The sequence below is a fragment of the Gorilla gorilla genome, chromosome 2 (assembly GCF_029281585.2).
Source record: "Gorilla gorilla gorilla isolate KB3781 chromosome 2, NHGRI_mGorGor1-v2.1_pri, whole genome shotgun sequence".
Classification (NCBI taxonomy): Eukaryota; Metazoa; Chordata; class Mammalia; order Primates; family Hominidae; genus Gorilla; species Gorilla gorilla.
In genome coordinates, this window is record NC_086017.1 from 36,513,487 (window position 1) to 36,540,406 (window position 26,920).

At 38.8% G+C, this 26,920-nt stretch overlaps 1 protein-coding gene across 3 annotated transcripts in view; it reads left to right on the plus strand.

Annotated features, from left to right (window-relative positions):
- Window positions 1-26,920, plus strand: part of LRRC3B (leucine rich repeat containing 3B) — a 93,527-nt gene that overhangs the window by 54,218 nt on the left and 12,389 nt on the right. Inside the window, exon 1 of one of the 3 annotated variants that reach the window (XM_019022898.3) lies at window positions 16,380-16,645. The exons of the other annotated variants lie outside the window; for them this stretch is intronic. The gene's annotated coding sequence lies outside the window, so the exon portion shown is untranslated. Of the gene's footprint in view, window positions 1-16,379; window positions 16,646-26,920 lie in introns of those variants that run through there. 3 annotated transcript variants of the gene reach the window in all.

Consider the following 26,920-nt stretch of genomic DNA (forward strand, 5'->3'; position numbering starts at 1 on the left):
GCCATTTTTTTTTTGTTTTGCCTTTTGTTTGTTTGTTTTGTGAGACAGGGTCTCACTCTGTCATCCAGGCTGGAGTGCTGTGGTGCGATCATGGCTCACTGCAGCCTTGACCTCCTGGGCTCAAGTGATCCTCCCACCTCAGTTCCCGAGTAGCTGGGACTACAGGCATGTGCCAACATGCTTGGCTAATTTTTGTATTTTTCTTCTTTTTTATTTTTTTGTAGAGACGAGATCTCGCCATGTTGCCCAGGCTGGTCTCAAACTCCTGGGTTCAAGTGACCAACCTGCCTTGGCCTCCCAAAGTGCTCGGTTTACAGGTGTGAGCCACCACACCCAACCAAGATTGGTATTTTTAACAGTAGTTTTAGGTACATATGAAAGTCCAAGAGGCTTTCTTGTGACATTTATAAACATATGGGAGAAGCAGTGGAATTCACTGGGTGCGGTGGATCATGCCTGTAATCCCAGCACTTTGGGAAGCTGAGGTGGGTGGATCACATGAGACCAGGAGTTTGAGACCAGCCTAGTCAACATGACAAAACCCATCTCTACTAAACATACAAAAATTAGCTGGGTGTGGTGGGCACATGCCTGTAATCCCAGCTACTCGGGAGGCTGAGGTAGGAGAATAGCTTGAGCCTGGGAGGCGAAGTTTACAGTGATCCAAGATCATACCACTGCATTTCAGCCTGGGTAACAGATTGAGACCCTGTCTCAAAAAACGAAAAAAAAAAAAAAAAGTAGTAGAATTCCTGGTCAGTGCTGATGCCTGAAGAATCAGATTCTGCATCCTGAGTAGCATCTATACCCAAGGTTTGTACCTAAGAGCCAGGGGACCCTCAAAACCACATGAGAAGCATGATGCTGGTTCTTAAAGCTTACTCTGAAAGAAGGATTGGAAAAGCACCACAATAGGAGGATATTAAATCATAGATTCATAGAACCGGATATAAAAATGACTTTGGGGGTTATCCAATACCCAATTCATATTCTGTTGACGGTTAGCACAAAAGCCTTAGAGAATAAAGAGAGAATAAAGACTTTCTGGGAAGAAGAATTATGAGTTGTTTCATAAGTGCTTTCCATGGGAAAGATGTGTACCTTTTCTCTTTCTCATTTAAAAAAAAAAGTGAAAACTGGAATTCCTCTAACATCAGATCTTCCAGGAGTATTTGGGTGGGCTCTGTTGACAACAGGTCTGCTATCATACAACAAATACAAATGTATTTGATGAGAAAAGATACTATCAAATCCTATGCTCATGAATAAGACAGCATATGATTGTTATGCATAGCCATAACCTAGACAGCTAGAACCATTCATTCATCCATTCATCAGTTATTCATTCAGTTATTCAAATATTTAAACAGAGTTGTACAAAATCCTCTAGGTTGGATGATCTGTCAACTGGGTGCTTCTGCAAGAAAGATGATAGCAGGTAGTCTTGGTGTGACCGCAACAGTCACAGTGATCTTTTCAATATGTAAATCAGTTCATCTCACTTCCGTGATTAAATCCCAGTGGCTTCTCATCATTCTTAGAATAAAATCCAAACCTTCCGGCATAGTATTTGAGATCTCCATGGTCTCCCTGATGGCCTCACCAAGCCGGTCTCTACCACTGTGCCTCTGCCTGCTTAGCTGCAGTCACACTCAACTTTTCACTTTTCTTCAAAGAAGCTGAGGGTAGCTCAGGGTCTTGGTACATGGTGTTCCTTCTCCTGGAGCTCTGTACCTTTCACTGTCTTTGTAGATTGTTTCCTCACTTCAGTCAGTTCTCTGTTCAAGTGTTACCTCCCTGGGGAGGCTTCTACTAACCTTCCTATTTAAAATAGCACCATCCACTGCAACATGTTCCATGCTTTTATTCTGCTTTGTTGTTATTCCGCTTGGTAGTTATTACTTCTCCTGACATTACATCATTTTTTTGTGTGTCACCTGTCCTCCCTGCCCTCCTCCACCAGAATGTGGAGCTTTATGAGGGCAGAAACCTTGTCTGTTGTGTTCTCTGCTGTAGGCTCAACATCAAGAACAGTCCCTGGCATGTAGGAGGCTCATAAGAAAATATCTGTTAAATGAGCAAATAAATGATGAGAAGGAGTGATGAAAGGATTTGGGTTAGGAGAAAAAAGGTGTGTCACATAACAGAGAACACGGAATCCCTGAGCTTCATCTTCTCCACTGGCCACTACCCCATCCTCTACAGAGCTCACTTGCTTTTCTTCAGCCTGCAGAGGAGGCCTAAGCAAAGCGATTCAAACTTTCATGTGCAACAAATTTCCCAGATCTTGTGAAAATGCAGATTCTGACACAGTAGGTCTGAGATAGGGCTTAAAATTCAGTATTTCTAGGACTCTCCCAGGTGATGCAGATGCTGCTGGTCCACAGTCCAGGGAAGGGCAAGTATTACAAAGCCCGCCCAACAGGCACAGGTGCTTCCCAGCCTTTCCAATACCACCTCTCCACCCCCACTTCCCGGTAAAAACACCCATTGAGAGGGGAATAATTAAATGTATAAATTCTCTTCTTGAAGTTTCTATGTTTAGGAATCTTGTTAAGTTGTGCTTTTGGAATATTTGTCTCATTAATCTATTTAGGAAATGGCTTGTATCTCTGTTTTAGAAATAAAGTAAAAGAACGTTCTTACAGGATTTCTCCTATTTGAGGTCTAATGCCACAAGCAAAGACTGTACATTTCCCCAAGGGGTCTGGGAAATAGAATTTTATATTGCATCCATTTGTGGGTAGGGTAGCCCAGAAGTGTCACACATATTACACCTCAGTAGTTCCCCAAAGCCTCTCCGTCATTCCATGTCACAGCGTGCAATTCCTACTCTACATCCCAGTATTGTCCAAACAATTGACCTCCCATATCTTCGCACAGAATATCATAAGCCTGTGCATAAAATATGCAAAGATTATTTGGGATTGCATTTGGTAAAGGAAACTCTATAGCTGATTTTTCCCTCCTTGTCTCCAACAACTTTGTTTCATTGTGACCAAAAGATACAAAGTATAGTCTAGCCCAGACAGGGGATTTATTTGGCATATCCTAAAAGAAAGATTTCCAAATATTTCAGAAAAGCATCCTAATCTAGAAAGAAGGTGTTATCATTCCTATTTCATTATTAATCATAGAATTTAGTTTTGGAAGCCAAGGACCAAAGGTAACATTGGACAGGGAAGAGAAACATCTGTTATTTTGTTCTCTCAAATATTTATTTTTGTCACTTATATACTACAAAAGACAACTGAATTATTGTGGTCTGGAGTAGGCTTTTTAAAAAAGTAGATTTTGAGGGAGGAAGAAGAAAGGAAGGATAGTTTGGAAATAATATATAGTTTCTGTTCTTATTGACATTGCTCGTACTTTTTATTGTTCTTTTGATGTTTATGGAAGTGCTTTTAGACATAATTAACAATGTGAATCCTTTGGGATCACACTGAATTGTATTAACGAACATAATTATAGGTGTAGATTTTGTGGGGAGAAAAATGTGTCCTATTTAATATGTAGTTTTAACAGGGAAATTGATTTGAAAACTAAGGCTAAATTAAATATACTTATGAGAACATATTAGTAGCACATGCAACCTCTCTTCCTCACAGTCTACTAGGGAAGAACAGACATAAACCTCATTGTCTCTGCTCAGCAAGAGATAATATTCCATAATGTCTATGAGCTCAGGCTCTAGAATTGGCAGATCTGGATTGAAATCAGGCTGAGCAATTATTAATAATTCAAGCAAGCTTCTCTGAGACTTGATTTTTCTTATCTGTAAAAGGGGATGATAGTGATTCATATCTTTCAGGGTAGCTCTGGAGGTGAAATAGGATAACATGAAGTGTATAAAGCCTATAGTCCCAAATAAGGGCCGAATAAATGTCAGCCACTACAATTATAATAATTATTCTTATCACTATATTATCATTAATGTCAATCACTGTCAGGCACTAGAGTAGCAACCAGATGGTTGATAGATCTGGTAAAAACAAAAGTATTTCTAAAATAAGCCAAAGCCTCTTGAATTGAATATAGTAGTCCTCACTTACCCTTAGGGAATACATTCCAAAACCCCCAGCAGATGCCTGAAGCCATGAATAGTACTAAACCCTACATATGCTGTGTTTCTTCCTATACATACAAGTTTTTGTGTATACATTTCTTGTCATATTATATCCTATGATAAAGTTTAATTTATAAATTAGACACAATAAGATATTAACAGTAAATAATAATAAAATATAATGATTATAAAAATATTCTTAATAAAATTTATATGAATGTGGTCTCTCCCTCTCTCTCTCAGAATAACTCATGATACTGTATCCACCTATTTGGGGACTATGGTTGACCAGGGGTAACTGAAACCATGGAGAGCAAAACCGCGAATAAGAGGGTACTGTGGTTAACTCCCAATCGCTTCTCCACAAGACTTGCCAATAGCTTTGTAGCTGCCCTTTCGTCTTGTCCAACTGTTTTTCAAGCTCCTTTTGTTTTTTTTACACACTACCTAGGCTTGAGAACCGCTACACACATAGCTTGCCTCTCATTACTGCCACCTTTTTCCTGGCAAACTCTGAAGTTCACTGCCCCTTTCTCCTTTGTTTCTCCTGCCACCTCTCCAACCTCAAACTTTCATGCGTATATACATTGTCACTTGCAGAAAAGAACTGCTTTGGTTGCTGTCTCAAGTCACCTTATTTACTGAATAACTGTAGTTATTCATAACTACATTTCCTTTTGCCTTTGTTCCTGGTGGGAAGATCTATTTATTTTCCCCCAGGAGGTCCTGTCATTGAGATGGGAAAGTATGTTTCCTGGCCAAGTGCCACCAGAAAGAGAGTCCCCAGCCTGGAGAAAAACTAAATGCTCCTTTTGGTGGGGCTGTCATTCACTTTTAAGTACCACTGGGCCTCTGCACAGCTCCCCTCTCAGGGTTCTCACATGAAAGTGGCATTGCCTCAGTGGATAGTCTTCCCCTTCCCATTGCATACTGCATGTGGCATTCAGCTGCAGCACATTAAAACTGTCAAAAAATTGCTGTGTTTTCCTCTTCTACATCAATTAGCTCTCTATTTCCTGTTTCACTTTTCCATTTTGTTTACCCCAAACAATGTAAAATCTGAGATTTTCTAATTTATACCCTGTGTTTCTCTCACAGGCATTCTGCAGCATGTAAGAATGACACACAAAAACAATCCTATCTATAGTTTTTATGCCAGTTTTTAAGTCCCGGAAGCTCAATTTTGAGATCTTTTTTATTCCAGTCATGCTTACTTGGTTACAAGATGTTCTGGGACTTCTAGGGCACCATTTGGGAATGGGAGGAGGTTAGGAAAGGCCAAGACCAAGGAAAGAGAAACTAAGAGGCTATGGTGCATGTGCATCCCTTGTCCCATCAAGGAAGAGGGCAGCAGTTTAAAAATCACACTACAGGCCAGAGGCATCCTTTGTCCCATCAAGGAAAGAGACAGCAGTTTAAACTACATTATAGGACCACTTTACTACACGATGGCATTTCAGTACCACAACCATCTGATCTGCTGGGTAAATTGTGGTAGCAGCGGCTGAAATATCCAAATATTGGCAAAGCCAGATTTGAGCAGTTGTAGCATCATAGTTCTTTGGGGCCCATCGGTTTAGGCCAAACATAAGCTCCAGCAAGGTCTAGAGAAATAAACAAGGGTGTTGGAAAAGATATGCTATGAGTTGGATCCCCAGGAGGCAGAGGTTTATGGCAGGTCCTCACCAGGGGATGTTGAACTCAAATGAGGAATAAAAGCACAGCCGTATTCAAAGTCCTTGTCCATGAGGTTAGGAAGGCTGTGGCTGGGTGGAACCATACATGCATAAGGTTGCACCCTATTGAAACAGTGAAACTAGAAATACTACTTTCTCAAAGCAGAACCACTCCACCACTCTGTTCAGCCCATTAGTTATCAATTCTTCTGGCCTAAGACAGCAGCCTTGCCAGCTTTCCATTTTCTGTCTACCTCCCCTAACCTCATTTATTTGTGTGGAGATAGGATGCACACTTTTCCTAAGATATCTGCAGCGCAATTTCTCAGGAATAAATCTCTGTTCTTACTTTATAGCACTTTGTCAGACAAATCTTGGCGCCAGCTCTTTGGGTTCCTTTTTGAGCATAAGTCATACTGATGTGTGAGAAAAGCTGATCCTTTGTCCACAGGGCTTGTTTCTCTCAATATTTTCTCAGGGTCCTTTTGGCTGAATTGTCTGCTGTGGACTTGTCCCGTTTCTCCTGGTGAATCAGCCAATTTAGATGATTTGCTCAAGTTATTCAGTCAGGATCACGGTTGGATGAACAATTCCTTGGAATCTTTATTCTCCACGTTTTTTAAAAACAAAGTTGGGAAAGTTCCAGCCCTCTCTATGCTTTCACAAAGCTTTGTGCTTTCTGATAGTATCCAAGGAACCAGGGGTGAAAGTAGATTGTATGTAACTGTCAATCCCACTGGTTCCCACTGAAATTAAGTCAGCCTCAGTCTGTATGGCTTTTAAAGGACTATGCGGTATTCAGAAATGGGCAAGTTGGTTGGAAAATTATGATACTATCCTTGCCTTGACCATGATATGTGCTGCATCTGTGCTTACTCTTTTTTCTATCTCCTTTCTGACAATTTCTGGTTCTTTACTTCAGCTCTCTTACTGACTGCCTTAGTCCATTTTGTGCATTATGACAGAACACCCGAGACTGGGCAACTTATAATGAACAGAAGCTTATTTTCTCACAGTTCTGGATACTGAGAAGTCCAAGATCTAGGTGCTGGCATCTGGCAAGGGCCCTCTTGCTGCACCACCACATGGCAGAAGGCAGAATGGCGAAGAGACTAAAAGGGGGCCAAACTTGTCCTTTTTTAATGGCATTAATCCACACAGGAGGGCAAAGCCCTCATAACCTAATCACCTCTCAAAGGTATCACCTCTTAATACTGTGGATAGCAGTTAAATGTCAACACGTGTTTTGGAGGGGACAAACATTGAAACCATAGCACTGACTTTCAATAAACATATGTAATATGTTCAGAGTGGAACTCATTATTCATTCAGATCCCTGAGTTCACCAGTAGCAGATCTCTGTTACTCCGTTCTCACATGCAATGGAGTGCTTGCAGTCACTCAAACACAGGTTTTTTTATTTTATTTTATTTTAAATGGAGTTTTGCTCTTGTTGCCCAGGCTGGAGTGCAGTGGTGCAATCTCAGCTCACTGCAATCTCCACCTCCAGGCTTCAACTGATTCTCCTGCCTGAGCCTCCTGTGTAGCTGGGATTATGGGCATGTGCCACCACACCCAGCTAATTTTGTATTTCTAGTAGAGATGGGGTTTCAACAAGTTGGTCAGGCTGGTCTCGAACTCCCGACCTCAGGTGATCCACCCACCTTGGCCTCTCAAAGTGCTGGGATTGCAGGCATGAGCTGCTGTGCCTGGCCCACATGGGGGTTATTGTTGTTGTTTTTTGGGGGGTTTCATGTTTGTTCATTTATTTTTGCCTTCTTGATTTTACTCGACTTTCTTGTTTTCTAAAATGATCACCTCCCTTCAGTCTCTGCTTGTCAAAATGCTGCCTATCTTACTAGCATGTGACCAAGGACCAGTCATTACATTTCTCTGAATCTTAGTTTGTGGAAGGAGGATACCCAACTAAGATATGGTAGACTCTCTCCCTCTCTCTCTCTCTCTCTCTCTCTCTCTCTCTCTCTCTCTCTCTCTCTCTCTCTATATATATATATATATATATATATATATATATATATTCACATATATTCTTCAAATATATACAAGCTTCACTCATATATATGTGTGTGTGTGTGTATATATATATATCTATATACCTCATTTTTAAAAACAACTATTTACTATTATTATTTTATGACTATACCTTAATTTACTTAGGCAGTGCAGTTGATGGAAATTTCATATACAATAATTCAGAAAGATCTTAGTTTCATGAATCTCTATTCACTGAGCAAGTTGCCTGCTTTCCTCCTTTCAGACTTGGGGTTTAAATACTGTGTCTAATGTCATTTAGTGGTTCAGTGGGGGCACACGCCCAGATATGCTCCATCGATAGCTTAGCCCAGTCTCTCAGTTATGACATCTTTTTCTGGTGGCAAACATTCTCTAAGATTCTATTGGCAGTAGCTACCTCAGATAGAAAATACCAAGTTCTTAGGCTTAGTTAAAAAAAAGTTACTTGTTCATTAATAGACTCGGCTGTGGTATAGGATTCATATAGACTATACCCCTTGCTTTGCCTAGGTAAACGGTTATTTATTTCCCTTTCTTTTTTTTTTTTTGAGACGGAGTCTCACTCTGTGACCCAGGCTGGAGTGCAGTGGTGCAATTGTGGCTCACTGCAAGCTCCGCCTCCCGGGTTCACGCCATTCTCCTGCCTCAGCCTCCCAAGTAGCTGGGACTACAGGTGCCCGCCACCACACCCAGCTAATTTTTTGTATTTTTAGTAAAGATGGGGTTTCTCCATGTTAGCCAGGATCGTCTCGATCTCCTGGCCTCGTGATCCGCCTGCCTTGGCCTCCCAAAGTGCTGGGATTGCAGGCGTGAGCCACCGCGCCTGGTCGGTAAATGGTTATTTCTTAATTTTCCATGCTCCTTATGGTAACTTCAACACTGCTTCTTTAAATATTTAATTTGAAGCCCAATCTTTTTATCCAATTTCCTTGGATATCATTCATAGCCTTTTTCTCTCCTGCATCCCCCACCAACCAACCTGCATTTCTTCTTTGATGTGTTACATAACTTCTTGGAGTATATACCAACCTCATTGACAAAAGTAAATATTCAGCTCAGAAGAAAAGTGTTAAGAAAACAAAAAAAGCCAGAGTTTGCAAAGATTAGTGACTATTAACTGTTGCATGTTGAGATTCTAGGGAAGAAGACTCTGAGATGGGATTTGGCATGCAAGAGGTTTATTAAGGAGTACCCTTGGGATCAACATTTGTGAATGGGGTGGGAAGGAATGGCAAGAAGGAGAAGATGAGCTGTGATGCAGAACCAACCACAGCCTCAGCCAACCTCACAGCCAGCTCTGGATCTAGACTGGTCCTTCAGAGTTGTCCCATATTAGACTGAGGGAGCTAGACCTTCATCCTCCCCCACTGGTCAGTCATTGGATGTGGGCTGTTCCTGGAAGGCAAAGTGTCTGTCTGCCACAGAGACAATCCCCGAATGGGTCACTAATTGAAAGCTCTCTGCTGCCAACACTCCCAGAAGCTGGGGCAAACCCTTTGTTGCAGGGTCATCTAGGTGGTGCCTCACAATGTCCACCACTGAGAACAGGACAGGGCATTGGTGACTGTAGCCCAACCCTTTCTTATAAGTGCAGGGAGAAAAAGACAATTCCATTGGTTCCAGGGTTCTATTCTCTCCCTGCCATTCTACATGTGTTGGAAACAGTGGTTTTAAAGGTCTTAATGTATTTGTCTTCCTTTACATTATCCTTTAGGATTTTGATACAGCCTTTGCTTGCTTCTGCTTTTGATGTCCTTGGCATAATCTTTTAAGGAAATGTCCTCTTTATTTAAAATTTTTGCTGCTATGACAATCAGTGTATCCTCTGCATTATAATTGCTCTAAATATGTTCTAAGCATTCCTTTCTCTCTAGTTCTGAGGGGATAATATGCTTCCAAATATGAGTTTGTTTAATAAAATTTGGGCTTCTCTGTGTGGCACGCTGCCGCTGAGCATATAATTGCTTTTTCTTTTCTTTGAAGAAGCTACTGTTAGAGGGAGCTACCCCCACTTCTTTTTTCATCCCAGAGATCGTTTCCATACAGCCCACTCAATATTGCCTGGCAGCATGGGGTACAAGAATAGCAAGGAGAATTGAAACCCACAGAAGAGCTGCAGCCTCCTCCCTTTGTGTACTTGTGAGCTGAGCTGCTAACAAGTGGCAGAATCGATTCATTTGAATTTCAACTTCCTTCATTTCCTCTGTCTTCCCTCTGGTGCTGGTGATAATGAGCAATGAAAATGACCCAGGACTGAGGAGACAGATGGAATGGGAAGAGTATCAAGGGTTGAGATAATCCATAGTTTGAATAGGAAAGAATTAGCCTTGGCTCCTCTGCCTCCTGCAGCTTTATCTCATCCCACAGCAGCCACTGGACAGAACCACCAAACAAGGAGATGCTTCACAAGTAGCCTCTGGGAAGACTTTTGTCAGATTCCTCCTTGCTTTGGTGACATAAAGACACCTCATTGAAGCTTCCATCTTGGTTACATCAGAAGGAGGCTCAGGTATCCCTGGTGCACATGGGAGGACATAACATGGAAGTTTTATAATAACAGATTAATAGAAAAGGGACAAACCTATAAAGATATATCCAGATGTGAACCCATGAATTATGTTGAGTAAAAAATAATTAAAATACATCCACAGCTCTTTCTAAACATCTAGGCATCCATATTTTTCTGGTCAGCAGAAAATAATGTTCCCTTACAGAGAAGAGCAGGCACACATTTTAAATAAAGAACCGCAGAAAGAATAATATTTGCTGCTGCTTTGTGCCAAGGTTGAAAGTTCGACTTGGTCAGGGAATATTTGCCAGCACCAATAAAAAATAATGAGTGTTCCCATCTGTATTAGCCTATTCCTAGATTGCTATAAAAATACCTGAGACTGGGTCATATATAATGAAAAGAAGTTTAATTTGATCATGGTTCTTTAGGCTGTACAGGAAGCATGATGCTGGCATCTGCTCAGCTTCTGGGGAGGCCTCAGGAAACTTTCAATCATGGCACAAAGCAAAGGGGAATCAGGCATATCTTACATGGCCAGAGCAGGAAGAAGGAGAGGGAGATGCCACACACTTTTCAACAACCATATCTCGTGAGAACTCATCATCATGAGAACAGCACCAAGGGGATGGTGCTAAACCATTCATGAAAGATCCTCCCCTGTGTTCCAATCACCTCCCACCAGGCCCCACCTCCAACACTGAGAATTACAATTGAAAATGAGATTTGAGTGGGGACACAGATCCAGATCATATCACCATCTCACCCCCATAATCACTGGCTAGAGTACAGTTTTTAACCACTTTGATTTGTGGCTGTAGAATGGCAAGCACAGCATTTCCACCAATAATTGTTGGTCCATTGTAAACAGATGTGCCTAGATTCCCAAACAAACAGATAAGAATCTACTACCTACAAAGTAGAAGAATCAGCTTTTAACGTCACGAAGGCCTCAGTTATCCCATAATAGGATGATTGCCACTTTCCACAGGTGGAGAGACCTCAGTGTCTGCAGACCTGCGATGTTTCCTAGACTCCAGGGAGTTCCAGCAGCTGAGCATGAGGAGCCCTTATAGAATCTCAGACACTCCATCTCCCTAAGGGTTGAAAATGATGTCTTCTTTTCTTCTAAGTTGGAGACAAAGTAGAGGAAAAGAGAAATGCTGGTATATTTAAAGTGAAAAATTTACTTAGTACAGATTCAGTCTCTCCCTGACTCTCACTCTTTGTAAATATTTTACCCTCATGTTTTGACTAGGTGTTTCTCAAACTTGTAGGCCAGGCTAGCATCACAGGTTCAATAACAGTGCATCTGGGACACCAGGACCAGTCCTGACAGGTTAAACAATGGTGACCTTCTCACAGAATCTGACCTCCTTCTGACAGTGGCCATCCCTGGGTGGCTTTCCCGGAGAACAGAGGTGTCATCCTCTTCATCTTTCCAGATTTTAGTTTTCATGAATTAAATACTGTTGTTTCCATTTCCCCAATGTGAGAAGCTCCCTCCTTTTGTTTTGAACCTGATTGCGCAAGGAGGAGCCGGTAATTAGTGGCTCACCCTCTCTCCTGCTCTTTCTCCATTTCCATATGGACTTCCATAAAGAGGTGGCAAAATCTGCATTGTTAAGGGTAGAGTGGCCCGCCCCCAGGACTTTTAGGTTCTTGAGAGGCTCCCATCATCTTTTTAGCCATCCAGATCTTCATTGAGCAAACATATTCTGAGCACAGACTATATTATTTGCTCCAAGGCAGCTCTGGGGATGCCCACAGCTGTAACAGTCAGATGGTCCGCAGGCCCCCCAATACATGGGTGTCTTGCTCTGCTCTGTCCAGTCCTCCCATCTGTGACTTTTGGTGTTGGTGAATTGGAAAGACAAAGAGGAGGAAATGCTCAGGGTGGATTGTGCCTCTGCTTAGACTGAATGTTACTAAATCAGGGAATTGAGGAGACCCCACTTGGTTCCCCACCACCTTCCTCCTCTTACATGCTATGACTCTGCACAAAGCAAAAGCCATAGGCATGGTAAAAATGTAAAACATGGGTGTACCTGACCAAAAACAGGTTTGTTGAGCTGAATATGGGTAAAAATTGGTTTGATGTGGTAGCAATTTGGTCATGATTCTTGAAACTACCTCAGAGGCCGTAAAATTTGTGACTTCATGTTAATATGATGATGTCTATTTGTAAAAGATTGTGCAAGTACCTAAAGAAGGCTAGATGAAGATTTACATTATCTTGTTCTGGAAATGGCTGTCTCTCCTCTGCTTGACTTTCTTAGTTTTGCCTGCATGGATTCTACTGTCTTTACTTATCTTACCTGCCAGTTGGTTCACCAAGAGAGAATAAATGCTAGGTTGGAGAATGCCAATCTGGTTTTATTTAAACGGGTGTGTTATGTCTGAGCAAGGAGATAGGGGAAGACTTACTGCATCGTGCAGACAATTAAATGGGTTTGGAAAGTTTTATTTGGTTCATTGTTGACAAAAGCTAAGTCCCTAGGTAGCTGTTAATTTTTCCGGGTGCTTCCCAGAGGAAAATCAACTCAGAGCAACGTTATTCTCTGTGGAACTTCGACAAACTGCACAGTATAGAAAAGATGGGTGGTAATCTCAGTTCTGATTTTCTTTTTTGTTCTTGGGGGTTTCCTTACTATGAAAGGAAGATTTCTCTTGGTTGGAAAAAATCTATATCTAACTGAGAAGATAAACTATTCATGTGATAACAGAGAGGCAAGAACATTTCTGGACCATATCCAAATAATTGGTTTAAAAGGGTTGCCTAGTTATCTATTGGCATAATTAGGTAAACAGGAGGCAGCCTATCTGATTATCTTACTGTTAGAATTACATTGCCATTGATACTATTTAGGCAACATTTTGTATGACTTAATTGTTCTACAAATATTAGTTGATTGGCTTTTCCATTCTGTCATTTTCTTTAGGGAACAAGGACTTAAGCTTTTATATACCTACATATATATATATATGTATGTATATGAATGTGTGTGTGTGTATATATATATATGACAGGATAAATCAAATGAGGAAAACTTTGACCTTACATGATCTCCCATGTGATCATTGAGAAGATGAAATTTGAAAATTTACATTAGGATGCTTAAGAGAATGAAGAATCTAAATCTGAAATCAAAGACAAATTATATGAAGGTTAGGGATGATTTATACACTACTTGACTTCTACCAACAAATTGGAGGGGTAGTTATTCCATTTGATTTGATGGACAGTGGTTCTGGAAAAGAAAAATGATGAGATTCACAAGAGCAACTTTGTTTTGAAATGATTCTTGAAAATTTGGCTCTCTATTTCATGCTTCATGGGTGTAAGCTGTCTCAACTCCAAACTGCTTACCCACCTCACTGACTCTGTAACCAGATTTTTGACTTCCTGATTAGGAAATAAAAACGGGAAGGAAGGATAAGTATTGTGTGAAAATAACTTCTCCTTCCATTTCTAATTGAAATCAGCATCCAGGTGTCAGTTTCAGGTCATTAGTCTGGATAGTTCAGTGAGAATTTGCATGATGCCGCAGTTCTGGACAAGGTTTGTTGGGGGACCAATGGTCAAAATGAAATGGGGGAGAGCACTCTCTTGATAGCCTACTCTTCAGTCGTGGGTAATGGAGAGTGGGCTCCATTTGATGGAAGCCTTTTGCAGACATAATATTGGGTGAGAACCTTATACTATCCACATGCTGGCAATATTCCTGAATTAACAGAATGTTATTTATGTCAGTTCTGTTTCATCAGAATTGCCAAGACATGTCATTTAAATTCTTCACTGAATCTCTAGAATTTTTGCTTCATTTGTAGTTGTCTCTTTGATGTTTGTCTTTGTGTTTGCAAAAGAGCTTCTGAGAGCTGCAGAGAATCAACAGGCACTAGGATGGCTATCCACACATGTCCACTAAGATGACTATATGCCACACAGGCTCTATTTCCAAGAGTATGCTTAAAACAAAAATCACTCAACAAAGAGAAATAGCTAATATTTATTTTGTACTTACTCTGCCAGGTCTCATTCTATTTTGCCTAAATAATGTCACTTAGTCCTTTCTACCAATAGAAGAAATGAGTACTATGGTTACACTCATTTTACAGGTGGAGAAACTGAGGTAAGACAAGGTTAATATGGAAACTTGGGTTTAGACTCAGATAGTCTGACTTCTGAGTCCCTGGTCTTAACCCCTGGACTATACTAATACAGCACTAATTCCACACCAGGAACTGTGCTAGACACCAGGGATATATGAGCAAACAATATTTAAATTTATTATTCAGATTACACCTTAGACGTGCATGGATATCTTTCATCTGTGTATCAGTTTTTCTCAGCTGCTTGAAAGTTACCATAACAACTTAGAACATTATTGACTGTCATGGTCAGCAAATAGAATTAAATCATTTGGTATCTAATGACAATGGAACTGCATTGTCCTTCAGCATTGAGCGATTACAAAATTTTAAAATGAGGTTTCTATTATACTTTTATTAAAAAGCATACTGTTCTGTTAGTTGTTAGTGTATATGTGTGAAACAAATATTAATCAGGGTTTGTGATAAAAACATAAATATAAATATATTAACTTATTTAATTGGTAAAATAGCCATGTGTATCAGTTAGCTTTTGCTACATAACAAGTATTTACAAATTCGGTGGCATTTATTATTGCTCACAAATCCGTGAGTAGCTTGGTGGTTCTTCTAGTCTTGGCTCCTTAGCCTACGGTCAGCTGCAGATCAAGTAGTTGGCTCTAATGATCAGGCTGGTTTTCCCGTATGTTTGGAGTGTGGCTGGCTCTAGGCTGGGATACCTCAGCTAGAACAACAGGCTTCTCCTTTATATGGTTTCTTAACATCCAGTGGGCTAGCCAGGGCTTGTTCACATGATGGCTGGGCAGGGTTCTAAGATCAAGAGCAGGAACACGCAAGACCTTTTGGAGAAGCCTAGGATCAGAACTGGCATAGTGTCACATCTGCCTCATGAATCTCTCATCTGCCTCAACAGTCCCAATCTAGACTAGATTTAAAGAATGGGAAAATAGGCTCCACCTGTTAATTTAAGGAGCTTTAAGGTTGCATTGCAAAAGACCATGGATAATACAAGATGAGGAATCATGGAAGTCAGTTTTGGAAGCAATCTATCAAACCATGTGAAATAAATAGATATTATCATGCCCATTTTATAGATGAAAACGTTGAGGTCCAGTGTTAAGCAACATGCCCTAAAAAATCACAAAACTAATAAGTTCAAATTACTAGCAGTAACTAGTAACTACTAAGAGGCTGAATGACAAAGTTAGACAAACTTAGGTATGCGTAATTCCAAAGTCCTTTAAAAAAATACTGCTTTATAAGGTTTTCAAAGCCTTTAAGGGTAATAGTATTAAATAATCTTTTCAAAAAGAAAAGTGGTATCTGAAGATGAGGAAATAGCAGAGTATAAAATTGAAACACAATAGTCCATTCATCTTCATTTACTTATAAGTATGTCTAGTTTAAGTCCAGGGACATTTCTTTAATAAAACAAAAAATAACCCTTAGTGATAACTATTGATTATTAATTTTTTCTTCTCTGCCTGCAATAGACATTAGTTGGTGGTGGGTGTTTCTCTATGGTAATATTATGCAACTTGACAGTGATCAAGTGCAACTAGAAGCCTCATTTGCAAAACCTGTCACCTCATACTCTTTCAGAATATTTAGGTAAAGTGTGAATGTATTGGTAGTAGTAATTGTAGTAGTAGAGGTAGTATTAAATGTTGTGCATTTCAATCTGAATGTATTAATTTATCAATAGCAATGTTTTATTCTATGGGTGATTTCACTATAAAAATAAGAAGACCTGGGGACGCCTTCAGCAGGGAGCCAAATATATTTGGGACAATCTGGGTTAATAAATACTTTACTTTACTGCAACTGTCAGAACCTTTAACAGGCTGACATCCATTGTGAGTCTCAGAAAGAGTGTTTTTCAGACTTATGACTTCATAATATTCATTTGTAGAACTCTCAGACACCTAACTTTCCATAGAACCCCTGGAAAATGTGAATGTGATTCTGATCCCTTTGAAGGTGTATTCAGAGCTAATAATATTTGCCAAGCATCTACTATGAGACAGTCATTATCAGAACCACATCAGAAATCAATGAAATAAGCATTATTCTTAGTTCTAGTTGAGGAAACTGACATGCGGAACAATTAGTTGGCCTGTCCAAGACCTCCTAGCTGGTATCAGAAATGAAAGTTGAACTTGATTTTATCTAGCTTCAGGTTCTGGATGATTTCTGTACATTTTGTTGAGACCAAGAAAGTTTAAACGGTCCAGGGTGGCTCCACTGGTAAGAAGAGGCACTATGTCTCATATACTTTCCTATCTTCCATAGCACTTAACACGGAATAGGTTGTCTATCAATGCCTCCTGGCCAATCTCTTTGTTTGTTGCTTAGTTGTTATTATGACCGTGCTCATGGTGAAAAATTATGACTATAGAAAATGATATAAGGTAAAAAGTAAAAATTCTCCTTAATATCATCAACCCCCAGAACCATCCCCTACAGGTAAAACTATTATCAATTTGTTCTTGTTTTTCCACAACTTTTAAAGCTTTTGCATGTGTGTGTGTGTGTGTGTGTAGATGCTTCTGTTCTGCCTTACACAGATGGGATTACACATTCAAATTTTTCTCTCAGTGATATGTATTTGACAACTTTTTATCAGGATTTGCAGATTGCTTCATTCATTTTGATGTACCATATTTATTTAATCAATCTCTTTATGACAAATATTTAGATTAATTTTATTTTTTAAAAAATACTTCAGCTGGGCATGGTGGCTCACGCCTGTAATCCCAGCACTTTGGGAGGCCGAGGCGGGGGGGACCACGAGGTCAGGAGATAGAGACCATCCTGGCTAACACGGTGAAACCCAGTCTCTACTAAAAATACAAAAAATTAGCTGGGCATTGTGATGAGCGCCTGTAGTCCCAGCTACTTGGAGGCTGAGGCAGGAGAATGGCGTGAAACCGGGAGGCGGAGCTTGCAGTGAGCTGAGATCGCGCCACTGCAGTCCAGCCTGGGCGACAGAGCCAGACAACATCTCAAACAAACAAACAAACAAACAAACAAACAAAAAAACTTCTTGATTTTTCTTTTTTGCTGTAACAGGCAGTTTGAAAAAAACAGGTTTATATACATGTGTTTGCACAGTTACGTTTCTAATAGAAAACACATAAAGGGCATTATTTTTCCCCAATGTCTCTTCTTAGGAAACATAGTGGACCATTTCTAAGAAATGTTATAGAATCTGTAGATAAACATGTGTGTTTAAATATATATTTTTGACCAAAAAGTAGGACCCTGACTTTCTGGTCTGCTCTGTTCTAACAAGGGAGCAAAAGGACTGAGACAATGGTTCTCATCAGATGCCTATATGTCCAAAATCCACAATGGCTAAAACCAGGAGAGGGCATTTGCTAAAACCAGGAGAGGGCATTTCAGCCTCCTCAGGCTGTTACCTTCCCATGGAACAGCTCTGCACAGTTTAACTTTGATGCCAAGAACACAGATGTAACCAGACCTTTCTCATTTTAAAAGTATTCCCATTTTGTTATCAGCTGGCTCATTCAATGCTGTAGACCAGGAATGGAATAATTTTATTTCACATTATTTATGATATAGCAAATCATGGGAGACAACCTAAATATCTAACAAAAGAATAATGTGTAAATAGATCTAACGTATAACCCCATTCACTGAGGTACTATGCAGGCATTAAAATGATGAAAGTCATGACAATTTACAACCCTGAAAAAGACAGAAACACAAAATTGTTACCTATGCTAACATGGCAATTGTAAAATGATGCGTGTGTACACATATAAGGCCTGGAAGAACAAAATATTTGATGTGTTACATGTATGAATTATGCATTTTTTTATTTTTTAAAGTTCAAATGTTTTTTAGCGCTATTTGTAAAATTTTAAATTAATAGCCTACAGGGGCTAATCTCTGTGGATGTCTAGGAAGACTATGAGCTGTGCATGGAGGTTTGTTGTAGTCTCAGGGCTTGACATTTTCTTTTAAAATGGCATTCTGTAAATTTGATCAGACTCTCCCCTAACTTTTCAGAATGCTGTTTGTAAGTGAGGTTACTACATGTTCCATTTCGCCTGGGACTGTTCCTTCTTGAACCTGTTGTCCCAGCACAATTGTCACTAGCATTGCTTTTCACTGTTAGACTTGTCTTTGTTTGTACAATAAATTCTGTGGGCCCCTCACTGTGAGGGACATACTAACTATCCTGTTCCACCACATTTCTATCTCATCCTGGTTTTATCCTGACCTCTAGTAAACATCATCCCTAGATCATAATTTAACTTTCTATGGCTTAGAAAGTCTTGTACACATCAATGATTTCACTGTATGCAAAAGACCAAAGAAGAATGTATCTGCATCATCAGTGAAATCTTAAAGACATTGTCCATTATGTTGTTTGGCAGCTCTTTCCTAGGATTTTTTGAAAATGATAAAATTTGAAATAATTTTATCTCTGCTAATAACTAATTGTTTTGACTGTTTTAGATAATAACCATTTTGTAATCTGATGTTTTTGTTTTCTGTCTTTAGCTGCCAGGAAACTCAGAGTTAAGCCAGGTACTTAGTTGCAGCAAAAACTCTTAACTCACATAATGGGGAGTCAGATAGAATTGACTTCAAGTTCTATTCTCCATTTACTACTGTATTAGTTTCCTATAGCTTCTGTAGCAAATTGCCACAATCTTGGTGGCTAAAAATAACACACATCTATTTTCTTATAGTTCTGGAGGTAGAGTCTGAAATCAGTTTCAATGGACAAAAAATCAATTTTGGGGGTATGGCCACACTAACTCCAAAGACTATAAAGGACAATCCATTGCTTGCAACTTTTAGCTTCTGGTAGCTTGTCAGCACTTCTTGACTTGTGGCTATATCACTTCAATCCTTACCTTAGTTGTTACATTGCCTTTTCTTCTGTGTTAGATCTCCCTCTGTATCCTTCTTATAAGAGCACTCAAAATTACATTTAGGGCTCATCCAGATAATCCAAGATAATCTTTCCATCTCAAGATCCTTAATTTAATCTCATCTGCAAAGATTCTTTTTCCATAAAAGGTAACATTCACAGGTTCCAGAGATCAGGACCTAGATATTTTTAGACCATTTTTGGCTTATCACAATCTACCCTCTGATTCTGAAAGATTTACATCCATCCTCCATGCAAAATATATTACTCATATTCAAACATCCCCCAAAATTCTCAATTCATTACAGCATCAACTCAGAGTACAAAATCTCATCTAAATATCACCCCAAAACCCTCACATTTTAGCATTTAAATCAGATGTGCAAAGACTCTAGGTATAAGCATCTTGGGAGCAAAATTTCTTTCTATTTTTAAAGTAAAGCTTTTGGCCCTGTGCCTTGTACATAGAAGGTGCCCACAAAATGTTAGCTACCATCAGAATTATGCTCTTCATCCTCTTCCCTCATTATATGGTTCATTTTCTTTACCATTCTATGATTCTGATTTACCTATGTCTCTGAACGTGGATCCCTCTTGGAATAACATGAAAAAGTTGATAAAATGAAATCATTGACTCTTTAGAAACATTATCATAGCAGAGAGAAGACAAGGTGTAAGATGGTGAAGGCTCCACATTGTCATAGCAGACATCAGTGTAAGATGATGATGATAGTGGTGGAGGTGGTGGTGGCAGTAGTACTAGGAGTGGTAGTAGCAGTAACTCTGACTGAGAGTTTATCTTGTAAAAGCAGAGATTCTAAATGTTTTACATGTGTTATCTCATTTAATCCTCATCTCACCCTTGTGAGGTGGAACTTTTATTACCCTCATGTTCAGGTGAGAAAACTAGGATAGAGAAATTATGCAATGAGTTAGTGGCCAAGCTGTGATCTCCATATTGGCCAATTAAAACCAAGTGCACCTTGCACATGTCTCATAGGGCAGTGAAATGGAGTCCTGGAGTTCGTGAAATGCAATTGCAGAGAATCACTGCTCATTTCACCTTGGGTTTCCATTTTGTATCACTCTGAGGGGATAAGCCTTACTCTATCTAGGATTCCTAAGACTTTTTTGCATCACCAAAAAAGGACTTATCTTCCTCTTGAAGATTTTTGTTAAGATGTAGAATCTCCCCTACCCCAAATTTTTACTTGAAAAATTTGAAACTTTCAGACAAGTTGAAAAATTGGTACAATGAACACATATATCCATCACCATCCCTTTAAAATTGTTAAATTTTTTCCATCACTGTTTCTCACAATATATAGGCAGATATATTTCATTTTTGCTGAATAATTTGACAGCTGTGGTTGTCAAGACACTTTACCCCAAAATACTTCAGTATGTGCCTCCTAAGAACAACTACCTCCATTCTACTCATATCAGGATAAATTTTAAGAAACGTAAATTTGATGCAATAATACCTTACACACAGTATACATTCAAATTTCCCCCAGTTGTTCCAATAATGTCCCTTTCTAGCATTTTCTTTAAATCCAGAAGTTGATCTCTTGCGTTGTTTTCAGTTGCGACATCTCTTTTCTTTATCTAGAACAGTTTAAAGCCTGTGTTTTATTGTTATTTTGTTTTGTTTATTTTTTATTTTTGTTTTTTGTTTTTCTTCAGTGAAATTTCAAAAAGTCCAGATTAGTAAAATACCTCAAGTTGTGAATTGGTCTGATGCTTTCCTCTTGATTAGATTCAGGTTAAATATGTATTGGCATGAATACTGTATGTGATGTGAGAATCATTTCCTAATTAGTTATACTTAAGAAATGTGAAACCCTCAAGACAGAATGATCTTATATTTTAGGAAAATAATTAAATTTTAAACCTAATCATCTTTGAATGGTCATTGACAGTTTTTGAAGCACATTTCACACATATTTTATTGTCTCCTTGTAACTGTGAGACCAATGAGGTGGATATTATTGATCATAGTCCTAGGGCAACTAAGGGATGGAAGTATGTGTGTTGTGCTAAATTCCTGAAATTCATTACTTGGGAAGCTGAGCTTTGAATCCAGTTTCTGAGTCTTCATTTTGGATCTCAATCCTGTGTTTTTCCCACCAACCCAGTGAATATTATTACAGCATCTTGTGTAAGAAGGATAAAGCAGGGTTAAGCAGGATATGTTTTTAAAAAAATTGTGACACTCATCCTACTCAGAAGTACAACTGAATTCAGCATAAGTAAGGGCTTTCTAAAGGAAGCTTTCAAGTTATCCTGGACTCTGGTGAATCTTGGAGAGCCTACATTTATGTAGATTAGATGTTAAAAGTTTGCAAAGCTCTCACGTTGTAAATGTCATAAGCATTTGCTGTGAAATAATAGTAGAGAAACAGAAAGAAACCAAGATGGATAGATTCCCACTCAGTCTCCCTATAAACTTGCAGCATGTTGCATAATAAATATGGATGTAGCAGAGACATCGTGGTATCTTTATGCTGTGCTCAGTATCCACAGAGGGATAAATGCTGGGTTCATAAAAAGCGGGTTTTAAAAATGTATTTGTTTGTTTTTCCAGTGGATTCATTGGTAGGAAGAACTTCTAAACCCACTCTGAAGATCCATAAGCACTAGATCTTGTAGGAAGGAGTTAATGTATTCAGAAGAGTCAATTCTTTCCCAATATATTGAGGGTTTGCTTGAAGATTTATCTTGTGAAATAGATTTCAAAAGTGGAAAAGTAGTGACTTAACTGACTGAGATCTAGAACAAATGGATTTCATGTGATTTTGATAAAAGTTTTATATTGGAGTGGCCTTTAAGAAATTCTAACAGGAGAAGGGGTTGTCTCCCTCTTTGATTTTCCCAAATTTGGCAGAAAGAGGTCAACAGAGGGCTGGCGAGGCATTTGAAACTCAGCATTTGTGTTTACAGACATTCATATAAAAAGTGGCCAGGAAAAGAGATATAGAAACCAATGCATGTTAAATGAGACCTGTTCTGGGGGATATCTGAGATGCAGGTCCTTTCCTGCTGCTAACCAGCTGTATGGCTTTGAGGAGTCTCCATTTTATGAGTTCCTCTACTGTATTAACATAGAGACTAATAATGTCTACTATGTAATTGACAGTGCTGTTTAGAGATAATCAAATGAAAGCATGCATGTGAACTTGCCCCACAAGCTTCTAAAGTAGTTCATGAATGTAAGGCAAATGGATAATTTTAGAGCTTTTGACTTGGAAGTATACTTCCCTTAATTTAAAAATCCATCTTGGTCCTTGTTTCCTATCTTAGTGGGACCAGTTAGGAAGGAAAAAAATTAGAGTTTAGCTGTAAAATGGTGTATGGTGCCATGTTTGATCACACATGCTCTGGAAACCAAAGGACTTCAGTTAAGTTCTTGCCTCTGTCATTTAGCTGTAGTTACCATAAATGGGTTATATAACCTCTTTAAGCCTCAATTTGTTCATCCATACAAGGGTTGCAATTACTACCTTTTAGGGGTTTTGTGAGAATTGTGGTGAGGTGATACATGTGTAACCAGTATAAAATGAAACTTTCCTTCTTGCCTCTACTGTTCCTTTAATTTCTATCCTCTTGATCATTCTCTTCTAGTCCCTTAATGCAAACATTAGTAAGCCCCTAAGCCCCACAATGTTGTACTTACTCCTAGATAATAGATTGTCCTAATATTATTTTAAGTCACAAACTCAGTTAATTTAAACCAAAATAAAAATTAATCATGATCATTTAAATGTATAGTTTAAGAGATTAACAAAAACCCTGAATTTCATTTAATATTTAACTGTTCTCCCCTTCCCTTTGTTTCAGGCTCAAAGGGAAAGAGGATTTAGTAAGTGGCTTGATTTCTCTTCTCTGCCTTCCATTCCACTCCACCCCTGGGTGGCAGCTGCTCAGGAGGTAGAATTAATAGGACGAGAGGATTCAGGTCTCTCTCTCCCGAGACTTTCATGCCCTCCCCCCATGTGGCTCCCCTGACTCTGATAGTGGATTCGTTTCAGATGGCCACTTGCTCAAAATCTAAGCATCTACCCTACAGTTTTGTGTTGCTGGAGTCCCTCTGTTCTATGAAGGAATTCTATGGGACAGTGAAATAAGACTCAAGATGCTTGCTCCTTGAAAATCTCTTCCCCTCTAGTGACCGCATTTGACCTATAGGAAATAGTTTCCCATCCCTTATTGACAAACTCTGGGAGTGTAGGCTCACCCCAACATCGAAACATCACCCAACTCCATCTCCAGACAACAGGTTAACCTGGTTCTCTTTCCATGACACTCTGCCTCCCAACTCCAGGGGTCATGTACTAAACTTTCTCCTTTCCTTGGGAAGGTGACATGATAGGTACCTCTTGACTTTGAAAGTGGGCAAGGACACATTGACTCACAGAACATGTGTCAGCCAAGCTTTATATGGTAACTTAACCCCTTAATTCCAAAAAAAGTTATATGGTAACTTTTTAACTCTACATTCATTTAACCAAGAACCTTGTCAGAATTTCAATTTTACCATCCTGCTAGATGAATTCATCACTTAACAAATACCTGATGTGTAATAAATGCCAAGCAAATGATAGCTGTGTTATAATGAAATGAGAATGGATTATAATTCATTTCAATAAATAAATGTTTATTAAATTCTTACCATGGGCAATGTGAGAATGTAAAATGGGTAAAACAGTGACCCTGCCTGTTGGAACCTCATGGTCTAGCAGTAGAGAAGGTAAAGTCATGTATTTAATATGAAGTAGGAAACAGTAAATAATATAGTAAAGGCTGGAATATTAGAGAAAGGAGAGTTTGGAGATTGCAAGAGTTCCTTGCCTTAAACAGTTCTGGATCTGCTACCAGATTATTCTCTTTTTAAATGAAAATATTCTCTGTTCTTCATGCATCTGTCTGCCTTGTCAGTTCATATCCTTGACTAAAGGGTCACAGCTGTTGTTATTAATGAGCCACCTAAATGGCTCATGGGCCAGAACTTTATAATTGGATTTTATTTCAGGAAAGCTATTCTACAGTGTAGAGATCTTCAGCTGGATTGGTTTCTGATAAATCTCATATTTGTGGAACGAAGTGCCATTCATCATCAGTTTTCTCCTCATTGAGCTGTTTGTTGAATTCATGTTTCTGTGTCTGTGTAAGAAAACATGGTGGGAGATACAACTGTAAAAGGAGATTGTTATGAACCATTGGGAGTCACTAGGGCTTTTTTGACCTGCAGGATGATGTGGTTAAGAGTGTTACTTTAACCTGACATTAGAAGGATGGAAGCACAGAGACTGGACACCAACAATTCAGGAAGGAGGCTTTTGCTCTTTCAGAACAGGATGTTGGAGATCTGAATTAGGAAAGAGGCCATGAGAATGCAAAGCAAGGGACACGTAGAATGGAGAACAGAAAAAAACTTCAAGAAATCAGGAGGGAAGACAGGGTGGTCTACAGTGGAGGCGGGAGTCATTGGGTAAAGCTAAGGGTAAAATTATGATTTTACTTTTGGGTATGCAAAGTTGAGGCCCTGATGAACTCTTCCTGTAGTAGATGGTTGAGAATGGAAATGGAGAACTAAAGTCCATGGCAGAACTCAGTCCTAAAGATGTGAATGAAGAAGTTATTATCTCCAGACATGATCCCAAAGACCAGCAGTGGAAAAATTACTTATGCAATTTATTCACTTGAATTAGCCCTGTCCCAACTCTCTTTTCCTAGTTATTTTAGTCACAAATACACAGGAATTAGATGTATTGATGGTTTATGCAACCCACACTTATTTTATGGATAACCTGATCATATAAATAAATAATATCTAAGCTCTATGATAGTCAATAAGACTAATTTTGGGAATATTGCATTAAAGATATCAAGTACTCAAACTTCAGGTTTCGTGAAAATAAACAAAAACCACCCAAATGAGAATAAGCAAATGCTATTCATTCAGAGCTTCCTACAGCAAAAGAGGCAACCACCATCCCTTGCTTTTGACAGAGAGACTCAAAGGCTGGCAGAGGAGTGTAAAAGCATTATAGTGGGAAAAAAGGAAGACTTCAGGAGAGTTCTGGTTGAAGGCTGTTGACATGGGGAAGCTATAGGTGGGCTAACTAGAAGAAGGGCAGCCTACATGGTTGGCTAGGGGTGTACATTTCGTGTTCTTTGGTTGGTCCTAAGTTGGAAGCAGGGTCAAAAATTAGGAAAATTATGAGTTAATAATCAGTTCTTGGCTGATTTGGGCTGTTTGCTACAGAGATTGTGGTTTGGTTTCCTGATCTAGTTGCTGCAGATTGTGCGTCAGAGATCTATTTTTGTATATGGTGTGGCCACTGTCCGTTTGTATATTCAGTCTCTCATCATGAAACATGTACTGCTTTTAATAATTCATTGTTCTTTCATTTGCCTTTGCCATCTTGGCCACCATTGTTCAACTCTTTCATGCACTGAATAGTTGCTTTCTGAGGCATTAAATTTAGGTTCATTTTTTGGCTAATCTTAGTCCTTTTGCATTATTTTTTAAATATTTATTGTAAAATAAAATAAAATATACATTTATACCATCAGGAATTAAAACCGTACAAAAGAATATAAAATAAAAAGGCAATTCCTCTTCTCCCCCTGACAGCCCCTCAGTTCCACTACTCACTTGGAGTTAACCATTACTAATAGTTTCTGATATATCCTTTTGGAAGTGATCTATGCATATGTAAACATATTAATTGCATATTTATATTTGCATATTTATCTTCTTTAAAAAAATCTACACGAATGTGATTATAAGTATTTGCTTTTTTTTGAGCTGCTCTTTAGGGTAATCTTTGGACATCTTTATATCATCAACAGCTTATTCTTCAATTTTAAATTTTTGATAGATATTCCCAAATTGCTCGTATGACAAGAGTGCACCATCTATCCTGTTATCAAGTGTTTGAGAATGCTTTGTTCTTAACATGTTTATTGACACTAAATACTATGCCTAATTTTAATCTAGATGATAAGTACTTTAACCTGAATTTATTTTACTGACAGTGAGATCAAGAATCTTTTTATATTGTTTATTTTGTATACATCATATACATTGCCATTTATGTATATTATTTTCCCATCCATTTCTTTTCTGCTTTTTTTCTTCTTTTTATTTTTATTTTTTAGAGACAGGGTCTTGCTATGTTGCCCTGTCTGAACTCAAACTTCTGGGCTCAAATAATCCTTGCACCTCAATCTATCTATCTCATAAGTAGCAGGGACTATAGGTGTGTACTGTTGCACCCAGCTCTCCATTTTTTTAATTAGTTTATCATTCTTTTGTAAGGATTTTCTATGTATTAAAATAACCTTTTGTCATTTGTGCTTTGACTTTGCTTATGACCTTAACTTTTTGCCATAGAGAAGTTTTAAATTTTAAATAATTAAATGTATGAGGGTTTTTCCCCGTTGATTTGAATTTTATGTTTTAAATTAAAAGCCCTTCCTGTTTTGCTATCTATTTCCTTTTTAATCAAATTCTGCTGTTTAGTAATAGAGTTGCATAGACTATAATTGGAAGAAACTGGTGTATCTGGTATTTTCTGTGAATTGGTACACTCACTTATCTCAGA